Here is a 23,060-nt window from a genome sequence, read left to right on the forward strand (position 1 = left end):
GCATAGATGTACATTTTATGACTTAAACATTTGTTCCTCGATGTTACATATAATTATTTTCTTCACATATACCCTTATATACAGTATATGGGGGATCCACTTCATCCATCACTGAAGTGTAGCATACATCGGGTAATATGTGGAAGCCATTCTACATCAGGTGGAGGAGTATGTTTTTACCACTTCAATAAATGGAGAACTTTAGAGATGCCACATTTTACAAGCTTGGAGTGAATTGAATCATGACACCAAGGATTACACCTCTTCTCTTTCAAAGAGTACCATAGGATCTTTAATGATTTCGCTGGTTTAGCTTTTCATGTGACATACTGCACCTCCTACAATACAGTGTCCCTGGTCACTATACTGTAGTGTTCACTTAGAAATTCTGGCCAGAAGGAATGTGTCACCTTCTGATCCACCAACACAGCCTGCAGCAAAGATGTGGATTTCCTATGAGCTTCTATTTTCATACTGACCACATGACTAGTCAAATGAAAAATTATTTTAAGTTATTGTATGTGTATTTAACTTCCCAGTTGTCCATATTAATCTTAATTTGTATCTATATTAACACAAATGCAGAAATAGTCACACCTGTTATGCATGTGTAGACTTATAAACCAATGCAATTTAAGTACTATTTACAGTAGCTCTACACAGGGCTACATCACCACTTTGTAGTGATGCAATAATCAAACAAGAACTACCCTTTCTGCTCAGACAGTATAACATTACCTGCATAAGTGCCTAAAGAGGCTAATGAGACAAGTTGGGGAAAACTGTTTATATCTAGGTTCTGCAAGGGATCTCATTGCTAGAGATGCATTATGCTAGTGAACAGGTGTCTTGAGGTCTTGAGGAAGAGATAGAATAGGCTATACTGAAGTGCACCACGGGTCCTGGACAGGTAGGCTACATGAGGAACTTGTTTGTAAGGCCCAATGAGAAAGTAGTGCACTGCTGAACAGCAAGGTTTATAGACACCACAATGGATGAATGGAAAGATTTTCTTATGTCTTAGATTTTGTAGAGCAAAAGATACGTGGTCTTGAAGAGAGAGGTAGGAAACAGCAAACCTAGCTACTGCTTTGTCAGGGAAACCGTGGTTGATTATAGAAAAGTGTCTTTGGCCAAACAGGATCAGCCAGATGCAGGGCTGGTGATGAGTGAAGGAGGTGATGGAGTGAATACTTCAGAGTCTAGGATAGTGAAGAAAGGGAAACTGTGCACTATAGATTACATTGCAGTCATATCACCCTGCATTTTACTACTGGAACTCCACTGAAGATCAGTGGGTGAGCCATGACTGGCTGCTGCTGGAAGAGGTGTTAGTGGGACCAGTAGGAGTCTGCGGTCTGTGGGAGTCCTAAAATCCCAGTAAATCGATGGGGACACTATACCGTGTAAAAATACTGTGCATCGTCCTTTGGATGAGATGTAAAACCAAGATCCTCACTCTCCGTGGTCAGAGTAACATCTGTAATAATATTATATTTATAAAAGCATTGCACAGAGCAATGTCACATCTGTCATAATTAACTGAAAACACAAGGACTACTTTTGTTCTTACCTCATACCTCATACTTATTCCTTTAAGTAGAGTTTTTTTTCTAAAAATAAAAATCCAAATCAGCAATAACAGTGTTTTCTTTGGAAGTGCAATGGAAAGGAAGCCTCCTGAACTATTTAAAGGTCTCTGAAAGTTTCCTGTACAAAAGGAGGTAACACAAAATAAAGATATCTAGTAGTAACACCATCAAGTTAAGGTCAGATAGCGCTCCCTAGACTGCAGGCGAATGGTCATTGACCTCCCTAATTTGGGGGTTGGTTATAAAAGAATCTAAAAGATTCCATTATTGAAAAAAATAAAGCTTCTGATATAATAGCTATCCTGCCAGGAAGAGAATGCAAGTAAGGAAACTCTAAATCTAAAGGCAACATAATCTGACGTCTTCGGTCTCCAAAAACTAACATTCACTGTTACCTACAGTACGAGTGTCACATTTACGCATGCATCGTAAGGAAGAAGTCTCTTCTGAGACCCAGAAACAAAAAGCAGTGACCCATATTTTCCAAACTATACCTGAATGACAGTTGGAGCTATGTCTCATGGTCAGAAGAAATGACAATTGAAATTTTTTGGACATGTTCATCAGTATGATGTTAAGCATCACTGTGAAATTGGACGGTGAGTTTATTATGTGAAAGTTGTATTGCATTTAAGTGTCCTGGAGCCTTCGTTAAGACAAAGCAAATCATGGACTTTATGTCACGCCCTCTGCAGCCAGAGGGCGCTCCTTCTCTGTCCTGTCCCTAGTTTCCAGTCTGCTGTCCTTCCTGTCCCTCTCTTTCCCTTGGGCTATATATTTCCGGGTCTTGTACTCTGTCCTCGCTCAGCATTGACGTTCGGATGTCCTGAGACCCGCCTAGCACCAGGGCGCCCCACGTCCGCTCCCTGAGGGCATAGGTTTCTATACGGCATTCCTGAACTCTTTGCACTAATGAGCCCGGGCCTTTTACCCGTCTCGCCGCTATGCATATGGGTCTTTTTCCGCTCTCCTGCTTCCCATGGTTAGTCCCTTTGGACGTCCGTGACACTTCATAACTGACCAGGATTAAAAAAATAAATCATGAAAATCAGGAATTAGTGTCAGTTCCACTTATGCCATCATTGGCAGATGAACATTTAAATATTTACTTGTCCTCTTTGATTTTATGAATGTTTGAATATTTGAATGAATATTTGTTTTTACAGTGAGTTTGCAAACTTGATTAACATTCATCTGAGTACAATAGTTAATATATTTATCCCTGCATTAGTTAGCACTTGAAATGCCTGAGTGATTGATCAGCCATTTGTGTATCACAAAAGTTGATTCATATTTAGTTTGTTACTGGTTTAATGGTGGGTGGAAACAGCAGTACAATACTTAACACTGTTGCCTCCCTGCACTGGGACCAAGACCTGGGGTGCATGTTGTTTGTATTTTCTCCTTGTGTTCATGTGAATTTTCTCCAGTTTCCTCCCACAGTCCAAAAACATAGTAGTTTAACCTGATTCCGGGAAAACTGGCCTTAGGTGTGAGTGTGTGTGTCTTCCCTGCAATGGACTGGCGTTTCAGCCAGAGTATATTCTGCCTTCTGCCCATTGTTTGCCAGGATAGGCTCCAGATCCCTTATGACCCTAAATTGTAAGAAGGGATTAGAAAATGGATGGATAGTTTTAATGATCAATTTTATTATTGTATTAATAAAACTGTATATATTATTCTTTTAATCTCTGTGTGTACATATCTAATTGTTCTGCATGTATGATTACTAGTAGCCAAAATAGTACTCCTACTGTAATACACTGATCCAATTTTTAATTGTATTAAGTACATTCACACCATCATATCATTACAGCATCCTTTGAGGGTATTGCCAGAGATCATAGTATGCCAAATGTATCATAGTATGTTTTTGCAAGAAATTGTACCTGAAGTACTACACTGAAATATTTTTAGCAACTCTTAAAGACCTGTTATGCAGACTAATTGATATGTTGTGCAATAAATACAAGCTTACTTATTATTTTTATTGGTTTGTAACTTATAAAGTATTTTGAATCCAAGAAAGTGAAAGGCACTATATTCCTTTTATATCAAAGAATGAAACATTACTGTGGAATTTTTAATAAGGGAACATCTGTCTCATACATTTCAACGTTAACCACCTGCTGCAGAAGAAGTTGAAAGAAGACTAGCTATGTGAGTCTTATTATATATTACTGAAGCAACACCACTTTCTTAGAAGGGAATGTAAAATTGGTTGAAAGATTAACTTTGAATGTGGAGTGTTTCTCTTTCTGATAAGCCTACACAACTGGTTTTGGCAGCTTTCAGGCATGATTTTGTCTGATGTCTGATGAAGTGCTATGAGTTTTTTTTAAGGCTTGCTGAAGGGGAAGTTAACATTGGCCTTCAGCCAACTTCATGTGCAAGGGGCCTCTCCACTAATTGAACATTGCCTTAAGCAGTAAGAATAAATGTGGATCAACAGGCTGTATCAATGAAATATCAGATGAACTTATCCTAAACACTTATCTAAGTTGAAACAGCTCTATTTTAGCACATCATAACAATTTTTAAATATGTTTTTATCATATCTAAATGCCTTTGCACTATAGAAGGTTTGACAAAAGGAAAGATTTTATTTGAAATAATATTTTCTTAGCAATAAAGTAAATGAATCCCACAATCCCACTAGCTGTGTCAGCATGTGTAGGCTGCAAAGTAACAAGTACTAGGTTTATTCCATGCTGAAAAGAGAAGAAAGAAAACACAACGTTTCAGCTGTAGAGCCTTCTTCAGGTGTGAGGTCTTTCTCACACCTGCAGAAGGCTCCACAGCCGAAACATTGTGTTTTCTTTCTTCTCTTTTCAGCAAACAATAAAGAAATCCCAGTCATTGCACCTTTGACAGAACCAAATTCTCCAAGACAAGCGGCAATGAGCTAAATATAAGTGGACTTAGTATAAAGAAATCAGTTTTTTTTCTATGTGCTAATAAAAAAATTTAAGAAATGAAAAATAAAAGGAGCAACTCACCTTTCCCAATCCCTTTGCTTATCAATCTAGTACAAACCCCTGCTCTGTTACAGAAAGGTATCTGCAACATGCTGAAAGCCTGGAGGTGTCAACTTTCAAGACCAAAACACACCAATTTTGTATAAATTGCAGTTCAGACTCCAAATTATAATTTTCTGTTTTGCTGCTGGGGAATCAGGTTAAAAAAACGGGGTGGTGTGGCAGGGGGTAGGAGAAATATTTTTTAAAAACCTGAGTGAAGAGGAAGAAAGGGTCCTAGCCCACGCTACTACCTTACAACTAGCAGAAGCTTGTTGGAAAAGGAGCCAAGAGAGTGACTTTGTTTGACCCAGTTGCCAATCTATCCTACAGCCGAGTGCCAGACTAAACACTGACACTATTTTAAGTGAAATCAGCAGCAGCTGCTGCTTGCTTTCTGACTGAGAGCAAGACCCAAGCAAGGAGAGGGCTGTGGGAGGGGAGAGTTGAGGGGCTGGAGGGCACACTCACACAGAACAGCTGGAGACGTCCTGCACTCTTGCAGGGCCCTCTCTTCACAACCTGCTCACAAGCTGTATCACTACATTAAAACATAACAAAACCTCTTAATGAAATAGAAAATCATTATTAACCTCACTGGCTTTCAGAGAAACCACTATAAGTAAAAGCAACTTTTTTTAATCCTCTTTTAATTGGATTCTGTGAAAATTGGTAATCTGTAATACAGTTTAAAAATATTCAACAAGCTTCTAATGGTGCCTGGTTGAGATGATGGAATAGCACCAAACCACAAACAGCACCCATTTTCTTTAGAATTTCAAGTAATAAATTAATGTTTTTACACAGCCCCTATGAATGTGACTCCTTTACCCAGACAATTCTCTCCCCCAAAAAAGGATAGGAAAGCCAGCAAGGAACTTCTCAACTCAGAAGCCACAGCTGCAGACACCACTCTTCCTGCAGGGACTTGCAGCTGAGAACTATCATGGATTTATGTACACAGATGCACAGATCCACTGAGGGAATTCACTGCTGTACACCTCAAAGCACCCTCTGCACATCAGTCTCTTTGCTGATGTAAAAGCTGTTTAACATCCACTCTGGAGTGAAATGAGTGGATGTCCTGAAAGCTGCATAGGATCAGAATCAAGAAGTCACCTGACAGTCAGAGACAGAAATAACAATTGCTCTATGGTGGCCCTGCCTCTGCTCTGCCCTGATCACCATGGAGACAGCTTATGCAGAGCACCTGGCTGTTGTGAGATCTTTACGGCAGCATTTGCTCTGAGTATATTTATACCCTGCTCAGTCTCTCCTTGGCACTCCAGCATTGACATTGCAGCAATTTACCTCCTGAACCACCGTCTAGCGTCCCTGTGGAGCCCTTCCTATTCCTGGCATTCTGTTCTCCTGTTTAGTCTGGGCTCTCCCTGGACAGCTGTGCTCCTAAGAGGGGACCAGAGAATGGGATTCCACTTTGGACCCGTCTTCATCGGATGACTCCTTTAACCCAGTCCAGGTTGTGCCTGAATTGTTAATCCCTACTGGAGCCAGGTGCTTTTCTGGAGGACTGCACTCCAAGAGAGCAGTCTGACAGCACATACAGTACCTGGCTGGTCTCTGGAGAAAACTTCTCTGAGGGTATATTCCTTGAATCAGCCTGGCTCCTGGTGCCCTCCAGAGGGATAGCCCTGACACTGAGTATTCTGCCAGGCCTTGGAGGCTGGACCCCTGTGGCGTGTTTTGCCATCTGTACAAAGAACAACTCTGCATCCAAGTAGCTCTTCCCCATCCCTGCACTTCCCTTCTCAGTGTCCAGTCCACCTGCCTGTGCCTGTGCTGCCTGCAGCCTGTCTTGCTCCACCTGTCTTGCTCCACTGTCTTGCTCCCCCTGGACTGTGACACCCAGCTCTTGGGTCCATAACCCCTACAGTGTCAGCCTCCATTCCCTGGGGGGTGGTGCTGGTCATAAAAATAACTTATTAAATTGTGTCTGAACAAACAGAATGACAGAAGCACATTGTTATCTTGTTGGGGGGAACAAGATTTAACTTGGTATCCCTGCATTTTTAGGTTCTCAAGTCAAAAACAAAAATAAACCAAGAACTTAGGAAATCCAGAGGAACATCAAGACAGAGACAAAGCTTTAAGACTAAGCAGGAGGGTAGTGTTGGAACAGGTCTTAAATATCCAGTGGTAAGTGATCCTTAATTGTGAGCAGATGGTGTAGATGTCCACCCATATCATGTAATTACAGTGGACCTGGCAGGAATCCAGAATGCACCCGCAACCCTTCAAATGGAGGAGAAATAGTTTCAGCAGAAGTAGGTGAGAGTCAGCTAAACTAGTTTCAAGAGTGAAATATGGTATGTTGAAGAAAGGCGACGTTTGAAATACTGAGAAATGGCTAAAGGATATGTGACAGGATTAATCCGTTCAGTGATCCTGAAGTGGCTGATAAAACTCAGTGTCAGCTTCATTGATGGAATGTGTAGACAGAGATGTTTTGTGAATACCTACACCTTCTACTAGGGTACCAAAGAAGGTGAATCAAGTCTATGATGGTTTGAAAAATTATTTGGACCTCAAGTGGGCCTCCCAGATGACCTGCAGATTCCTAGCTGCATTATTGGCTACAGGGACATCTGTCAATGGTCAGTAGAGGAGGATTATATGATAATAAGCATTGGAAAGGAGATGTCCCTGTGGAGGAATTAACAAGAATGTTTCTGAAGAGCTTTGTCCAGGGTAAAAGCAGATCCCAGTCTTCTTGGAATCCTGAAACAAGGCAGCACAGATTGGTGCCCGAGTCCTTGTTGACACTCCACCTGACCATTACTGTCCAGAGTAATCTTTTTTTTGGTATCCCAAGTATTAGTTGACTTTGATCCTGTCATTTTCAGAAATCCCCCCAGAATCTAGAGACAAATTGGAGACCTCAGCCGAAGGTAATGTCAGATAGAAATCAATGAATTCGGAAGACTTCCCTGGGAAAGATATCCGCCATCTGAAAAGTGGAAGGCAACTTTGGCAGGATGACACAGAGAGCTATGTTCCTTGGAATGACTGTAGACCAAGCAGACTACCACAAATTTGTCAATTCTGCTGCAAGAAACATTTATATAATCTAATAAGACTAGAAAAGCTTTACGAAGGACCATGAGTACCTATTTTATTAGTGATATAAACCTCAGAAAAATTGAACATTCTGCTTAGAGCTTTTTTGCATATAATAGATAATAGTTAAGGCTACAATAGAAAAGCAACTGCACCAATCATTAAATAATATGTATTGACTACCTAGCAAAACCCCCTTCAGAAATATCATTGTTAGTTGCTGTGTTTTGTGCTTTACAACAACGATCAATACATTATGAATTCCAAAAGATCAAGTTTCAAAAGTAAATGTAACCTCAAAATGATTGTATAAAGCATTCTGATCAATATATATGGCATTTTATGAGGCCCAAGAAAGCATTTCTTTAATTGACTTAAAAACTTCAAATAAATTCAACTGACATTTTAGTTTAATTACTTCACATTATTCTATTACTCCTGAAGACTGGTTGCAAATAACAAATATCAGCATCTTTGAACAAAGCATCTGCTAAAACTAAAAACAAAAAAATGATCAATTTGAATTATAATCAAATTATAATTATAATCATAGATGAATCAGCTATGTAAAGCTAAAAAGCAAACAATAACCCTCATATTGTTGGTTAACATTTTTATTTTTTGCTGGATAGCAATCCATTTTAATTCCTACATAAATAGATGTGTTAAGTTAAAAGTGCCAAAAAATAAAATCAAAATATTTCAAAGCAAAGTAAATTAACATTTTTAACAAAGTCTGACTTTGGATGGAAAGATATAGTACATGCTTCCTAGGCATTGCCTGGCAGTACTGCAAAACTGAAATCCAATGGAGTTTATATACTGTACATATTTCTTCATCCCTCCTCCACCCCATCTCCCTCTCTGCAGTTGCCCCTTGGTCACCACTCACTCTGCAGGGAGTCCTACGGCCAGGAGGTCAGCCCTCAGCCAAGCAGGTTAAACTAAATTTTAACTAAAAGAGCTCCATTTCAGTACACTTACTGTAATTCTTGGGTGTTGTTATTCCTAGTGAACCATAATGTACTTTTGAATAAAAATAAATTTGAAGTACACATTTAAAAATAGTATTCACATGAATCGAAATGAAAGGACATAAGCTTTATTTTATAAAAAATTGCAGACTCTTGTGTAAGAGATTGGCTGTGTCTGTTCTTTTCCTTTCACTAATACTGTGGATTTCCCAAATGGTTATTTATATCTTAGTCCACCGACAGAATGTAAGAACCTAGAAATAAGAAACTACAGATTAGTGCATTTAAAACAGATAACATTCTACACTTAAGGGTTGTGGGATTATGGAACAAACAGGGCAAACAAATGAGCTCCTCTGCTCAGTTCTCCAACCAAGATATTTTTTATTTCATATGCTTCAAGCTTCATAGCACCTTACAGGAGTTTTAACCTTGATTAGAGCAGTGACACATCTCAATGACACTTAACATCCTTGAACCGCCTGGGATGTTGCTGAAAACGCCCTGGCTGACAAAAGACATCTCTACACTTAAGGAGTCCTGGTCACAGTCAGCACATGATTTGATCTTGAACTGACAAAATCCAACCCCAAGGTGAGGATCTTAACTGGCTGACTCTCAGGTGTCATCATTTTCTGTCTGTTTTTAGTGAGGAAACTTCACTTTCTAGTTCTAGTTGTAGTTCTAGTTCTAGTTATGAACTTAATGAATGCTAGCTTTGTCAATCTTCCCCCACTCAGGGTCCTGGGTTTTGAGTTTGTACTGAAAGTCTCCTTTCAGGCCCATATGGCTTTGGAAGTTCTTGCATTTGCCATTATGACTATTTGAGACCCTTTCTAAACATACAGTAGAACCTGCAACACAATTCAGAGCCCTTTTTCTATTATTTTAACAAAAAGCTTAAAGTATTTTATTTCTAACACTTATTTGGATAAAAATAGAAATAGTCCAGATTGTATTAACAGAGCAGATGATCAGTTCCAAATATACATCTTACTCATAAAGCTATTTTACATGTCAGAACAATACAATGAAAAGGTATGATCAGTTCATTTTTAGCTGTAAAGGCTCTTGATCCATCCTACATGTAGCAGAGATCTTGTATTTGAAATTTTTTTGTCCATTTATACATTTATAGTTCACAAAAACAAATGAAATGATAAAGAATTACTCATATAACTGGTTTCCTGAAAAATGAGAGTAGCTATAAATCAGTGTGCTAATGCTGTCCTTAATGCAGTGGATTGGGTATTTATAGGAACACCTTGGGCTGTAGATTATAGGGCTGGCACACCTCTAGGACATCCTTTTTTCTTAGGGAACCCAGGGAGCATGATGGATACCTTTCTCTCCCTGGGAACCAGTGTTATAACAGCAGCTGTTATAACACTGGTTATAACAGCTGCTGGAAGAAACTCAAGTGGAAATCCAATGGTATTTTAATTATGGATGCTTTACCTCCAGTAGAATCAAATTCTGCAAATAGCCTCCAAGAAGAGTATGTCTGGGTAGCCAGGCTTGGTCATTTGTAGCACTTGGTCATTTCGTAGCATGCATAATTCATGGCAATTCCCTGTATCTCTTCCTGTGCCTTTAAATAGAGGGACTGGGAGCTTTACTTTGAACAGTGCTAGCACCCTGCAGGCCTGGTTTGGGTGAGGAAAGGCACAGCTCTGTGAGAGTCTGAGATAAATGTATACAGAGCAGGGAAGACCACAATGGAAGACTCCATATCCAAAGGGGGTATAGAGCCTACCTTGGAGGACTCTGGCAATACCTGATGGGTGATGGGATTGTTGCACACAGACCTAGTTTTCAAAAGTGGCATATAGAACAAAAACTCTATTAAACACTATTAGGACAACCCTTACCATTGATTGGAGTCAAAACCACTTTTTTAGTCTCTTTCTAGTCAATTTGTTTCATAGGCCGAAAGTATTGTGTATTGTATTAGCCACATGGTCTGGGTCCAGGTACAAGACACATGAATGTTTTACTTCAGGTAACATTAGCCAGTAGTTTATCACATGTGGAAAACACAATATATTGCTCCCCCCACTAATTTTTGTAAGCAAACCAGTTAGACAGCAGCCAGTGGGCTGTTAAGAAGGAGTGCCCAAATAACAGGACACAATAGGCAGTGAAGTGCAGAGGTCTCTACTTCAAAGGGAGAAGACAAGAGAACTGGGAAGAACAGAGAACACAGAGGTACATGGAGACACATGATAAACTGATACGTGCTGAAACACACAATATACACATGGGCCTACCCTGACATCAAGGTGCAAAAGGGTACAACTAGATTAAGAGGGGGCAGAGTGGCACCAAGATGCACAGAAGGTTACTGAGTTAAATCTTAGCATATTTTGGAGTGTCGCAGGGAACACCTAGCCAGAGTATTGGTAAATACAGAAGCAGACAGTAAATGCATGGAAAATACTGTGGTATGGATTGCAGTGCAGCCAAGCACACATGAGCCTGATTTTTCCTTTCCCCTTGCTCTCTTAGTTTTTGCTGTCAAACATGAAAGAAAAACAGGTAGGAAGAAAAGAACAAACCCTAACTCTAAGAGAAGATAATTTAAAGAATTTAAAAAAGGATCTAAAGCAACTATAACTGTAGGCAACACAAGGGAAGCAAAACACAGATGGCAGCAATAAGTGTGACTCAATTACTAACCCAGAGGTCCAGAAATCAGCAGTGAACAAGATAAAAAGTACACTTTCAAATCTTGTAGGTTTAAAAGAAAATATACATGAGGGGAAAGGGTGAGCCAACCCACACCTGACAAAAACGGTAGCTTAAAGCTAAAATTTATGGGGGAGGTGAGGGGAGTAGAAACCAAAACTCAAGCCTGATCAAAGGCAAGTGTTTGTTTTGCTTTCAGAAAAAAACATAATATGTGGATCAATCCGTGAACTGGGTGTATTCCAGTTTGATACATATATGACAGAGATCAGTAACTTGTTGTACCTGTCTGAAGCAACAAAAAGGAAGAGTACGAGGATAGACAGACAGACAGACAGACAGACAGACAGACAGACAGACAGACAGACAGACAGACAGACAGACAGACAGACAGACACATCATTGATGCCGTGAGGGAAATTGTAGAGAGGCTAGCACTCTATCCTTTCAGGAAAAGGGGGGTTGTGGACAGAGTCGAACCTATGACTAGCCTATTATAAGACTAGCAACACTGCCTCACAGTCCTGTTTTCTGGAGGTAGTGATATTCCATTAGTAGATGGCTACTCTTCAAAAAGAAAAAGAACTAAAAGAGAACAACAGTCAACAAGCAGTACTTCTTACAACTGTTAAGACAGGTCTGTCAAGACTTCTTACAACTGTTAGTGTACAAATGTTAATCATCCCCAATGTAATGGGAAATAATATGCTGTGTATTTAACACATTTTACATGTAGAAAGTACAGTACTTTGAAGCAGAGCAACTAAACAGGTTTGGGAAATAACTGTCTCCAGCAGCCCTACTATTTGTGTACAGTAGTGTCTGAGCAAGCATGACAGATCGACAGAAAACAAACTCTGGTGTTTGAAGAAGTAAAGATTGTACTTGCAATTCTCTATTTATTCTCCCAAATAATATGCAGCTTTCTTGTTATTTTTTTACTAAAAAGCAGTGTTACTGTTACTATACAGTTTGCAATTATAAAAATACTTTTCTTCACAAAAGAAGATGTGAAAGCAATGAGACATACAGCAAATCACTTTTTGAAAAGCTAAATAGTACCGTTAAATCAATACACTTCATAAAAACAGGTTTAATCTTAAACAGTAACATGGCAATTATGATAAATATTATTGTTGTTTTTTTATTTCTTTATTTGTGCAGTATGGTATCATTGAACAGAAGTTGGGTGGAGATGAAATTCTATATCACTCTATGTCACTACTTTCGTATAAAAGCTCCCTGGCCAACCACAGTGCTGCACTTTTCTAGCACTCAATATTTCATTTTGTTGCAGTTGCATTTTGAAACATTTCACATTCATCATTGCTGAAACCTTACCTTCTTCATATCCATCCAAAACCAGTCACATTCTCACCTCTTCTGAAAACAACTAGCTCTTCCCCATCAATCCATTTGTGTTTTTCTTACAGTTCTCCAGATGTCGGCAAGACTTCCAGAAACTCCAAACTGTGGCTATGCCCCCCTTTCCTCTGTCTCTTCAAGAAATTGCCCACTCCATTCTCCTTCTGCATTCTCTACCTGTTTCTGGTCAAGTGTCCAATCAACTGCACCTATGGCTCCACTCTATGGGGGCAGTGAGCTGGTTCTGTGGCTAAGGATCTGCACCTGTGGCTGGAAAGTTGCTGATTTGTATCCCAAAGCCATCAGAGGAATCCTACTCCGTTAGGCCCCTGAGCAAGGCCCTTAACCCCAGCTGTCCCAGGGGTGCCATATAAATGGCAGACACTGCGCTTTGACCCCAAGCTTCTCTCCCTGTCTTTGTGTCTCATGGAGAGCAGGTTGGGGTATGCATCAAGACAAAAGAAAAATAAAGTGATCTTATCTTATCTATATCTGTTGTTTCGTCTTTTCCCTTTTTCCCAATCCTTCTTTTCTCTGTCCCCTCAGGAGCCCCTGGTCAGTGACTCCCAGTCTGCCACAGAGTTGTAAGTGCACGTATCAGTCTGGACCCTGGTATCTTTATTTATCTCCATGCTGTCCCCAACGCGTGGGCCCTAGGCTACTTCAGCAATAGGTTTCCTTCCCATTCCCCACCCTGTCCCAATGATTGTCGTCCAACTGGTGGGTGTCGGGCCCTTGACCGATTCCCCTCCGAAAGTTTCCAACCACACACATAGTTGATATTCCTATTCTTTTTTAGCATCCAGCTCAGAATACAGTATGCTCATCTTTAGCAAGTCCTGTTTGGCTGTACTTGTTACTCGTTGCATCAAGAATGGTAAAGAACTGGGAAAAGACTAACCAGTGCTAGCCAACACTCACATTCATTCGTCTTTGGTGCATCTGTGGAGGATTACCTTCCAGTTTCCAAGCCAGGTTTCCAGGACACCACAGAGTTCCAGTCTAACAGTCAGTGCTGCTATTGCATCTGCCTCAGGCTACTCTCCCAGTCACTGTAACATGTTCCACTGCCCACCACAGTGGAGATTTCTACTGTCAAGCTAGGCCAGTGCTCCTAGTCGCTAGTGCTGGCACCTGTTTGCTGACTTCTGTCACCTGCATCATTCATTCTCCTCATGCTCTGCATATCAGAATCTACTTGACAAAACAAGCTGAAGCCTGTATTATGTGTTTCCCTTTCACTTCATGCTAGATGAACATTTTGCTTGGTTCTAGCGAAACCACAGCTGAACTGATTGGCTCTTAGCTTTGTGAATCTGGGGGGGGGGATGACAGTGCTGAACTCTGACCATTTCATATTTTTATTAGCCAGGTAAGTTAAATCCAAAGTATGAAGTACACTCTCTCTTTATATATATCAGCTCATTTTGTCATTATTAGAATTTGACCAAAGAACTGAAATTGTGTTATTGAACAGACGTTTATGTGGAGGTCAAATTATAATCTCGCACTTTCACTTTCTTACTTATGAAAGCTCATTGGTTGCACACAGCACTGTGCACATCTTTTCTAGCACCTCACCCTCCACTGCAGCAGTGGTAGTGGTAGCATTTACTCCCTGGAGCCTCCCTCATACAGTAAGTGGTGGTGAGGACATGACAGCACTGATCTACAACCAGCATCAAGTATTAAGCACATTATCCCTCATATTATCATTATTACAATTTGACCGAACAACTGAACTAAACTAACTGAACCTTAGTATAACCTATAATGTTAAAATTTCATTTAAAAAAATAAATACAAAAGTCAGTCTATGAAACTAATTGAACAAAAATAGATTAAAATATCCAATTTTCATTGTAATTTGTGTTAACAGTTGTCCTAATAGCACTTAAATACCTTCAATAAAATACTGAAGACCAATATAGTGTTGTCACTGGGCTTTACACTTCATGTCGTTTAGCCTTTTTCCTGTGATTGGTTTAATCAGGCTTGGATTGAGTGGTCATGTTTAAATTGTAAGGTGTATAAATACAATTTGGTGGCATTAAAGGCAAGGGAGATATACTGTACTGACATTTACTTTTTCTATAAAAGGACAGGATGACAATCAGCCTTTCAGTGTATTTGAGTGTGCAGTTTAATAAAGGGACTGGCAGCAGATAGAGTTTCTAATGAAAGTAGTACTACCAGCACCTGCATTAACACAGTAAGGATGCCAAAAAGACTGAAAGTCGCAGTAATTTACAAGGACACATCTCCACCCTTCAATATATAAGTGCCTGAATCATGCAAAATTTCACATCACCCATAGCAACAAGGTGAGTAGAATGATGGAAACAAACACCAAAATATTATTCCAGATCTGTCATTAATTTTTAAAGGTCCTTCAGTATATTTCTTATTCTACTTTTCAAACATGTTTAATAAAAATTAATTAGAATTACTTAAATAATAATAATGAATCGTTTTCAGGAAAAGTGCGTGCATGTCTGTCTTTGTGTCGGTGTGTCTGCCCTGAGAAGGAGTGTCCCACCTAGGGTGTACCCTGCCTTGCACCTGTTGCTTGCAGGGATAAGCTCTGGCTTTCTCATGAAACTGAATTAGAGGAAGTGGTAAGAAAATGGATGGATGGATGCATTTGCAGGAAATACAGACAATATCCGAACAAGTAATGCTTATGCACTACATGAAGATGTTCACTCCCTAGTGATGGTTGTGTGACTGGTAAATGGGCATTTAAGCAACAATTAATGGAAGACTGAAGTCTAGTGTTTCACCTGGTGAATAGGTGATTGGAGTTTTTCTTTCAAGATTGTGTTGTAAACTGCATTTGTTTTATAATTAATTGTACTGCTTCAAAGAGCAGGTTTGAGGTATACTGTATATTTTATTGATGATAAATCCATCTTTTTGTCATATGTCAGGCTTCCTGGACAAAGTTTCTGAAAAAATACCAGAACCTAGTCACTGTTTTATTAAATGCAATAGAAAGGAAATTAGTTTATAAAACTTGCTCTAATAATCTGTATTTAGAAAAGTGCTATTTCAGTCTGATTCTGAAACCAATTAAAAGTGGGAAAATGTTTGTGCCAGAATTGTCACGATCGCGACTCCCCCTCTTAAGGGCGCTCCAGCCCTTCCTTGTTCTGCCCCATTATCCGCACCTGTTCTTTATTCCAGCCCCTCTTCAGTTCCCCCTTAAAAGCCAGACGCAGACGTCATTCGAAGCTCTTCATTGAATTCTGTTTCATGAGAGCCCGGTTCCTGCTGCGTCTGGCTCTATTATGGTTTTAACTTTATGCTCCTGATCCCCCCCGCCAGTCCCGACCCGATTCCTGGTTTTTAATCCCCTGGATGGATCGCCTGGCCATGGACCTATGCTTCTGTTTTGGTTTCCTGTTTGGACTTTGTCTTGGATTGTTCGCCCCAGACTCACTTCCCCTGGACACCTGCACACCTAAGACACGCCCCCCCTGTCTCCATACCCATCTCCTGCATGATTTTTTCCTAGTGTTTCCTCACTATTCTGGATTGAGTTGTCTGCATAGGGCCCGGAAAGAACTGTTCTTGACAAGAATTCTATATTTAGTTAAATATTTTCTGATCAATTTTAACAAAAATGTGACAGACCAGTTCAAATTTCTGGTGAGAGATTGATCTTTAGATCCCAGCAAAACTATCCCTCAAAGCCTGCTTCATTGAGAAATTTTGTGGATTATTTTGAAGAGTAAATGTGTCCTCTAATGAGACACTGAGGATTACAGAGAATGTAGAATTACAGAGGAGAGGAAGTTCAGTTCAGAAAGACTAAAAACTCTTTTTCTTCTTGCTTTTTATAGTAATACACTGTAGCCACAGGAATTAAATACACCATTATTCACCACTTAAATCCATTTGCAAATATAGGTAAATTCATATCTTATTCCAGATACATCCTAAATAGGCTTAATATGAATTTTAAGATATTTAATCATCACCGTAAAACGTGTTTTTATAAACTGATGCATATTCAATGTACTTCACACTGAATTCTCCTTTATCAGATGTGAGACATTACATTGAATTCCTACCAACACATTGCTTTAACAACACAATACAAATAACAGAAAATCAAGTGATCTGTGTTTATTTTACAGTTTTTACTAACAGTTTTAGTTCTTTTCATAATGTTTGTTAAAAACATCATTAAATCATTAGAAAACAATAAAATACCCTACCTAAAATACCCTACCTAACTAGTCTAAACACTTAACATGGAAAAACATATTTTATTTCCTTCTGAACCCTGAAAGAACAAAACCTATATTAATACATAAAGGTGTCTCATCAGTCTCAAATTATTTTTCAAATGTATCTCCACTGTGGGTTTTAAAAAAATGAAAGGGAAACGTTTGTATCTGGGGAAAATGCTGCAATTCAGTACTTGTGCCTCATGTTCACTGATGTAACTATTTACTTTAAAATTCACTAAATCACAGTAACATTAAGTTAGTATAAAAGGCCTTTGTATTGATCTTATGTATGCACATAAATATTAAACAGGCATTTGAACACATGAAAACCTTTTTTTAAGAAATGTTTAGATTTTTTTAATGAAGAAAAATCAAGCACATCAAGTGAACCATCTGGGAAACTAAAAAGTAAAACACTACAAAAGCAGACAGTTTCACCCTATTCCCAAAGGAGTATGGGAACACTTCACCACAAAGAGTGTGGTCAATCAAACTGCAGACCAAAGTGAAAGAAATGTCAAAGCCTTCTCCCAGCCGAGTAAATGATTTATTTTTATTTAACACTAAACCTAGCCCAGTTGGTGCTTCTATGCAATGCACAGGTGTAAATTAAAAACACACTACTTAGGAACATGAAGATAATGTGCTGAACAAAAGAAAAAAAGGTGATGAAAGAGTGAACTTCAATCGAAATGAAAACAAATTAAAAGGACACTTGTTCAGCTACTTTTTTAAATGTCTTTTACCAAATATAAAAACAACTCATTTGGTATCCCTTTAAATTCATAGTAAAGGTGCAGAACCTTAATAGTGTCAAACCCAAATGCCAAATTTCTATAAGATGGTTTGTAGAAAGGCAAGTGAGTTTCTTGGTTCAATATTATTAAGAATAGCCTTTTTCACTCTTAAACTGTTTTCTCCTTGACTTACCCCTTTTCCTAAAAAATAGTGCACTTTCTATTCCTAGAGGAATCTCTTACATACATAAAAGACAGTCCCTGAGATAGCTGCATGGCATGCTGAGTGAACCTGATGTTGCACATACAGTAAATTAAGTGACATGGTGCACATGGAGTAATTTAAAAGCCGCTACTCTCTCCACATTAATATATAACCATTGATAAAATATGCACCATTGAATGAAAGCTACAATTGTTTATATAGTATTTATTTCTTTATATTGTACAAGCTGCTCATGTGTTTATTTATTTCCTCAGTTATTTCTGTCTGCAGTGTTTACCCTGTAACAGGTCAGTCTGTGTCAAACTCTCAGTCAGGATTATCACACTAGTGTAAAGTCTACAAGGAAGTACCCAATGGCAAGGACCAAAGGGTACACGAGAGTGTCTTTTTTGTGCTTTTCCTGTCTTTGAATAAAAGAAATTGATCTGTTATATTTAAAAATTAATCTATCTTTTCTCCTGTGAGACATAGCCACTCAACTTCCACAAGAGCTTAACTTACTATATCTACTCTTAAAATACCAGTTACAAGCACTGAAGATATGTTTAAGTTTGGTGAGTAAATTACTTGAAATGTTTCTGATCTTACCCCTTATCATTTTGTTTTGATCTTATGTTTTAAGAGAAACTCTACCAACAGTACCTGCAGAGTGCATGATCACTCACTGTAATATCATCTAAATCAAAGCAATACACATAAACAAGTACAGTATGTTAAAATGAATATCATGAGCTGTTCCCTTGGAGCAGTGTTTCAGGTCAAAGGTAATTCCTATATTGCATTGATGAAAAAAACTCTGTATTGAGATCACAGCAATGAACTACACAACACTACATCGGAAGCAGCAGGGGGTGGGTAATGTACTGTTACTTGGCACTGCTGGGTACATGACCTCAGATGAAATGGCTTGCTGGTGCCCATTTCTTTGGTACAAAAATACTCACAAGCTAGTTGTTTGTCAGCCAACTGAGAAGTATCTTAATACTACCACATGACATTTCCTCTGCACACGTGCTTTTCTGCTTCAATAATCGAAAAACTATTGTGCGATATTTTCACATATGTTGCCCTACAGGAGTGAGTCACATCCCACATACCCTGACCACATCCCATGGCCAGAAGCCTGTGGTGCAGTATCTTCATAAGCCATGTCATAATTTTAGAACAAGCTTGCTGTTAAGGACTTTAGCTCCTCAACGATTAAGCAGAGAGGACCCAGTGTTCTGTAACACTAAGAAAAAAGTCCAAATAATGAGCATTTTACAAGAACAACCCAGCTCTAATGACATTTAAGTATTTGCTCTGATTAGGAGGGAAATGAAAAAGCTTACTTACCAAATAACTGGCATTTTGTCACCTTTCAGGTTGGCTGAAAAATAATTAAGAGGAATTTAAACTTAGAATGAAAATAAGAATATAACCCAAATCTATTTAAATTATATTATAGAAAAAGAAGCATGAAGGATTCCATCGAACTCTGTTGAAAAGGTTAAAGATACTTCACACTGCTTCATGGCCAAAAATCAAGGAAGCAAATAAAACGTGGCCTGTCTATATCAATGTTCATATCTAAGTCTGTTGCTGTCATATCCCCCCTTGTGTGGTTCAGTCCTCTGACACAGATGGGCTTCTGGGATATAAGCCAGAAAGGCCTGCACTTGATGCTGTATGATAACTGGTTTGGTGGTGTCACTGTCATCAAAAATCTTAACATAGACATGAGAAGCTCAAATATGCATTAATTTGCAGTTAAACATTTCACTAACTGATGCTAAACTATCACAAGCTTCCCCTAACCAGCAAAGGCAACACAGAATCAGAAATGAAATGATGACCTATTATTAATATGACAGTATAATCCTCTGTGATTACATTGACATGTCTGCTTCACCAAACATAATACAGCATTTTCCATTAAATCCACAGGGTAGGAAAAACACTAATTGAATGGCTCAATGCAATAGTGATTTGACACCAATGGCTTTCAAATTCTCCTTAGTAGAAATTGTGGGTTTATTTACATACTGCTGTAAAAAACATCTTTTTGATTTAGAAAAACTGTAAGGTTCCATAGAGAGAAAGCATTTTTTTTTATCACAGAGTATGTAACATATTCTTGCCTTTAAATTCAGATTAATTACACAAAAGTAGAACAAAATTTGAGAGAATTTATATGATGTCGCAAAGCAAGTACAGGATAAATTTTCATATTTTATTCTAAGAGATAAAGAAGCCTGTGACCATGTTATGACCCCAAGTATCTAGGGGTAAAAGGGTGTAATATTTAGGATAGTTTTTTGGATGCAGGTGGGTTCTGATGAGGGACTGAGCGTGATAACAAATGTTGGTGCAAAAGTGATTATTTTAAAGGTGAATAAGTGACTGGTACAAAATAAGACACAATAACACAAAGTGAATAGGAACTAGAGTGGTGCCAAAGAAAACAAAACAAGAAAAATGGAGCTGGCTAGGACAGTGAGGGAAAGCTAATCTGACTACAAAGGAAAACCCGAAACACACGGTCTTCGGCGTCTTCAAATGCCCTAGCTAACCTTCACTGACTACCCAAAACCATACAAGAAAAAAGGCACTCACCCGTACTAAACTAGTGTGACTAATACAAAAATCAACTAAGTGTGTAGAATGTACCCAACAACCTAAAGTAACCCTATACACAAGTTCACACAAATATACAAGTGAACTATGAATACAAACGAGAGTAGACACAAGTAACAGGGTACAAAAGAACACAGAGGTTGATACAATATGTCTGGGCAAGGTAATGGCTAAAGAAGGATAAACACACACAAACAAACAAACGAAAGTACAAACAGACTAACACACACCAACAAGAGCTGAAGCTATACAAAAACACACACAAACACATTGAAGCTGAAGCTGAAGCTAAAGCAAAAAAAACAAAAGCGAAACAAAACCAAAGCTTAGCAGAGCAAGAATGAAGTCAAACAAAAGGCCCCTTCCCTTTGAAAAACTCCAAGTTATATACTGAATAAACTCCACTCTGATTGGCCAAGAAGCTGATTAACGATGACATCATACTGAAACAATGGTGTAATGATGGACCAAAGGGGGAGGGAGAACAATCAAGGTCAAGAAGTGTGGAACATAGCAACAAAGACACACATGTACACACACACTGGGACGTAACAGACCATATAAACACTTGCTTACAAAGAAACCAACAATTATTTCTGGAAAAGTGACAGTAAACTTTAATAGTCAAATAATTATATAAATATTGAATGTTTATTCTCTGACAAATTTAGCATTCTTTTAAAAGTGTCACAGAGGACTACAGTGCAAGATCTTATTGTGAGGTTCAGTGTTTTTATTTCCACATCTCCAACAAATGCTATCACTACCAGAGAAAAGAGTTAATGATGGAAGTTCATAGATGAAGAGACTTCCACACAAATTATCAGGATCATCATGTTTTGTTTTGGATCTTAAAATGTTATATTCAGACCATCTGTGAAAAGGACAAAGGGCCGTTCTAGATGTTTCAATTATCATTTTAAATAAAGCACATAAGACATCCCTTGAAGTTCTAAATGTATTCCTTTTCAGAGCAACAGACTGTAGCATACCAGAATACTGTAAACATTTTAGTTCTCAAAAGAAAAGTTAAGATTAAAAAAAATGTGAGTGAGTTTTCATTGACAATCTGTGATAAACTGTGATAAAAAGTACTTTATCTTGAATACCTACTGTATTCTCCTGCACTAAATTAGCATGCATTCGCTTAAAGCAACTACTGTAATTTTACAAACTATTAAAAATGGAATTGTAACTGAAGAAACAAAAACCTGAATCTTTAAGGCTTTCCTGCCTGTTCAGACATATTCCATGCTGGGCTATATGTTTTCAGCCTTCTTGATCTGCCATTAACCCATTAAATCCCACAGAGGAGGCTATTCAGGGCTTAGCGACACGACAAGGGGGTAGTGTGTTTGGCCTTTGTTCAGGACCATGGCCTTTAATGGATTAAACACCAAAAAAATGTAAGTCCTCTGTCCTCATCTCTATTAAACCCCTAAGAGAGTTGTGCATTTATTTTAACCAGCTTTGTTTTTGATAAATGTGAAAACAATATAGCAATATTGTTTTCTTATTCTTATTGTAATAAGAATACAAATTAAGAACATTTTATTAAGTATTGTACTTTGAAAAACTAGTCATTCTGATCTAGACAGGATTCATACTATAAATGTAATATAACACAGGGCTGTTCTGCACCACAGTATATTTTTTGAGTAACATTTGTTTGCATTTTGGCAAAAGTAAAATTGAACATATAATGCATTACACATCAGAATAATTCTGCAGACTCGTAATAAACAATTGGTGAAAAATTCTTGCCTGAAAATGTTCTTACAGTATTGTCTTTCCTTAACTGTATAATGAAACTTTGTTATGTCTGTTTTTAACATCTATCGTTTTTAACATATATAACATTTTTCAACATCTGGCTCATGTCATGTTTTTTTTCTAACAAATACAGAGCATTCTTTTCTTTCAATATCACTTTGAATTAACCAAATAAGGCCTAAAGACCTTAGTTACAAGAAGCAAAAAATCACATTCTTCTAAATGTCAATACTGCTCCAGATCTCCCTCTGGTGGCACCAAACTTACCAAATATGTAATCATGTACGGCTGTTTTCACAAAATTAGTACGGTCTCCATCTTGGATATTTTTTAATGTCATATTATGTTAAAATTAGGAAGTAAATAGTTGAAGAGATAAAATAGTGACCAATATAAAATAGTGAGTACCTATCAAGATGAAGAGACAAGTTAATCAGCCTTTACTTTTACTAAAGTAAACAACTTTTTTACATGGGGCTTTACATTTCTTGGTTCTGATACACATGTCTTTCAGGTAGCTATTAAATTCTTACTTTAAAATGTATTTATTTTTTACCCAAAGAATATACTTTACTTGTTAATGTCTTATTCTTAAATTTTAGGAAAAAAACAAAATCCTACCTCCATGTGGATATCTACCTAAATACTGGGTCATTTGTGTCTTCTGTAGAAACTAAATCTTTTACCTCACTGTGAAGCAAAAGGTCTCTCAACAAAAAAATCTAATAGGAGCTTTCTTTTCTTTTCTCCTTAAAT

At 38.2% G+C, this 23,060-nt stretch overlaps 1 protein-coding gene across 6 annotated transcripts in view; it reads right to left on the reverse strand.

Annotated features, from left to right (window-relative positions):
• LOC107076482 (uncharacterized) overlaps positions 1-23,060 on the reverse strand; it is a 139,281-nt gene that overhangs the window by 62,077 nt on the left and 54,144 nt on the right. For 4 of the 6 annotated variants that reach the window (XM_069189773.1, XM_069189776.1, XM_069189770.1 and 1 more), the window contains exon 3: positions 19,251-19,284. The exons of the other annotated variants lie outside the window; for them this stretch is intronic. The gene's annotated coding sequence lies outside the window, so the exon portion shown is untranslated. The remainder of the gene's footprint in view (positions 1-19,250; positions 19,285-23,060) is intronic. 6 annotated transcript variants of the gene reach the window in all.

This window comes from Lepisosteus oculatus, chromosome 5 (assembly GCF_040954835.1).
Source record: "Lepisosteus oculatus isolate fLepOcu1 chromosome 5, fLepOcu1.hap2, whole genome shotgun sequence".
Taxonomy (NCBI): domain Eukaryota; kingdom Metazoa; phylum Chordata; class Actinopteri; order Semionotiformes; family Lepisosteidae; genus Lepisosteus; species Lepisosteus oculatus.